Raw genomic sequence first — 3,560 nt, 5'->3', positions numbered from 1 at the left:
CGGATCGGCGGTTCTGGAGAACTGGAAACCGGTTCTCGGTTGCACAAGTATAAGCACACGGACTGACAGAGTAGGATTAAATAATTAGGGGCAATTGAATAAATGTTCTATTGCCGAAGTTGTAAATCGCTGTTCCGAAGCATCTTCCACAAAACCCTAATGTCTCTGGGTGTTTCATAAAAGCAAAGCTTAAATCTGCAATTTCTTCAACTGGTTGGCAAGAACAGCAAGAACATAGGTTTAGAATAATGATGCCTAATCATCATAATTTTACATATTGTTGCGACCGAAGGTGTGTGCGTGTGTGTGTGTGTGTGTGTGTGTGTGTGTGTGTGTGTGTGTGTGTGTGTGTCTGTGTGTCTGTGTGCGTGCGTGCATGTCTAAATTTCATATTTCTTTATTTTCAGACATGCAGAAGGATCGTTGTGCACAAACATGTCTTCTGTGTTCAGGCTGTGTGGAGGCTATATACACTGAGTCGCTATACAAGTCGCACTAGCTGAACGTGCACTAGCCAAAATGCCTCTGTGCATGATGGTCCTTCAGCATGTATAACAAAATGCATCTGCATAATGAGAACTTAAAAGGTTTGGGGGAAAAAAATCAATTTCCTCTTTATTGTGAAGCAGCTTTCATCTATTTACTGTAAGACATTTCACTGACGCGCAGAACAAAGCGAGGGCGAGCTCCTACAGACCTCTCTCCCTGACAGACTTCATACGGAGGAGTTTAGGGGCGTTGGTAGTGGTGCATACTGGGAATAAGTATACGCTACTGTAGCTAATCACATTTAATTCACCATCATGACAATTTGTGTTCATACTTCATACACATAACGCGTTTTTTGTTGTTTGTTTGTTTGTTTGTTTTTCCGATTGATGGAATACGGCAGGTAAAATATAACAAGCCATGCTAAAAGGACAACACAAAAACCCTGGCGGCTTGTTTCCATTGTGGTTTATTATGTACTTAATTCATCATAAACCCTCTTATTATAATACTGCAATGAGACACTGCAGTAATACAGTGTTTGAAAGTGCGATATAAACACAACACATGTATAAACATATGTCTGGGTTCCTTCGTCTTCTTACACTGTGAAATCTATAGTGTTTTTAACTATTGAGTGTGTACAAACGAACCCTTTTGGGTACACACTCGTTTAGGGTACTCGTGTTCACTCTGTCTGACGGCCCCGATGCTCTCACTCTGAATAATGTAGCTTCTCCATATCAGTGACAAGAGTCTTGAAACCAAAATAGCATCTTCAGCTCCGATAAATATAGAAGGTAATTAAATCGGGAGTGAGAGAGAGAGAGAGAGACGGAGAGAAAAGCCAGAAAAGGGGAAGGTCTGTTTTATGCATGAGCATAAAACTCTCCTCCATGGCTCAGGATCGATTGGCTTCAACAAAGAGTCTTTGTTGTTTTTTGGCTTTGTTGTCTCACACGACTCACCAACCGTAGATTGACATTTCCCCCCCAGAATGTATCTTTTGTGTTTTACTTTCCAGAACAATTCTGTGTAAATATCTTGGCTATAAAGTAAAGATTGAGCTATCTCTCTCTCTCTCTCTGTGTGTGTGTGTGTGTGTGTGTGTGTGTGTGTGTGTGTGTGTGTGTGTGTGCGCGTGCGTGCGTGCACACGTGCATGCGTGCGCGTGCGTGTAGTACAGACTGCCACAAGCCCAGTGAGTCAGCAGTATTTCTCTTGTTAGTGCTCTGAAGACACGCGCACGGCGCACGCTTGTGCGTGTGTGTGTGTGTGCGTGCGTCCGTGAGAGAGCTCTCACTCTCTTGCCACTCTCACACTCTCTCATTGTCTCTCTCTTTCTCCTTTACTGTGTGTGTGTGTGTGTGTGTGTGTGTGTGTGCGTGTGTGTGTGTGTGTGTGTGTGTGTGTGTGTGTGTGTGTGTGCATGTGTGCGTTTCGTAAACTTCACTTTGTCCAATGTTGCATCTTTTCCTCCCATTTCTCCGTCATTCTTTGCCCCCGCCGTGGTCGTTGTAGTTGATGGTGAATCATCACCATTCAGCACTCTGTGCTGAGGGTGAGGGAGTGATCGTGCATGTGACCATCCTAGTGACTTTTCTCTCTAGGGGGGGTATAGCGGCGTGGGGGGAGGGGTGGTGGGAGGCTGTATGTGGAGCAGGCTGACTGACGGGCCACTTGCAGCCGCACACCAGAGACTATCAGGCCATACTGTTACACATGCTCTTTGCCTCTCTCTCTGTCTGTCTCTAGTTCTCTTTGTCTTTGACTCTCTCCCCAGTGTCGCTCTCTGTCTCTCTCTCCTTCGACTATACCTCTTCCTCTGTCGCACGCCCACGCGGACAATGGCACGGCTGTATACTTTGTCAACGACACAAAGGCACACAAACACACATTTTGCCCTTGTGTGATCACCGGAAAACACCGCCGTTTATAGACTGACAGTACATATACAGACAGACAGTACATATACAGACAGACACACGCAAGCACGCACACACACATACACCGCCGTTTATAGACAGACAGTACATAGACAGACAGACACTGCATGCACGCATGCACGCACGCACACACACACACACACACACACACACACACACACACACACACACACACACACACAGACGTTTTTTTGACAAACAGTACACACACGATAGATAGATAGATAGATAGATAGATAGATAAGATAGATAGATAGATAGATAGATAGATAGATAGATAGATAGATAGATAGATAGATAGAAGGATGCTCGCATGCACACACACACACAACGCATCCTTTTTCCACACTCACGCGCACACAACGCGAGCAGGCACACTCAGCTCCACTCTTTTCTGTCTTGGAATTTTACATTTTGATGAAGGAGGAAGCGAGTCGTCCAATCGGGTGGACCAGAGCAGGGAGAGACCAAGTGGCGGCAGACAGGAGGGTGGATCACACAGACACCTCTGTCGGAGTCACATAAGGCTTCCCCTAGCATCGCTCCCCCCCCCACCCTCTCGCTTCAGCGCTGCAGGTGGTGCGGTCCGCCAGGCTGAATAAGACCCCTCCTCTATGTCTCCCTCTGTTCTGTCAGCACTAGGGTGTAGCTACTGATCATATACTACAGCAGGAAGAGGAGAGAGAGACAGAGAGAGAGAGACGGGAGGGGAGGAGAGACATCAGGTGTCAGTGCACTGCAACCTCAGATGAGGCTGCATTACCACGACAACCGGCTCCAGGGTACCGCCAGGTGAGTCTGAGGACACACACACACACACGCACGCACGCACGCACACACACACACACACACACACACACACACACACACACACACACACACACACACACACACACACACACACACACACACACTTTTACACATGTGTTGTAGATGCGTCCAGTGATATGATTCAACATGGATGTGTCCTCATAAGTATATATACAATAATGTGTGCGTGCGTGCGTGCGTGCGTGCGTGCGTGCGTGCGTGCGTGCGTGCGTGCGAGCGTGCGTGGCGCCATGGCAAGGTGTGTATACGTGAATGCACAGTAAAAAATCGTCAGTGTTCATTTAACCCATGGGA

The sequence above is a fragment of the Protomyctophum bolini genome, assembly GCF_963924005.1.
Source record: "Protomyctophum bolini genome assembly, chromosome: 17".
NCBI lineage: Eukaryota > Metazoa > Chordata > Actinopteri > Myctophiformes > Myctophidae > Protomyctophum > Protomyctophum bolini.
The sequence above is the reverse complement of the archived record's forward strand: the minus strand, read 5'-3'. Positions refer to the sequence as shown.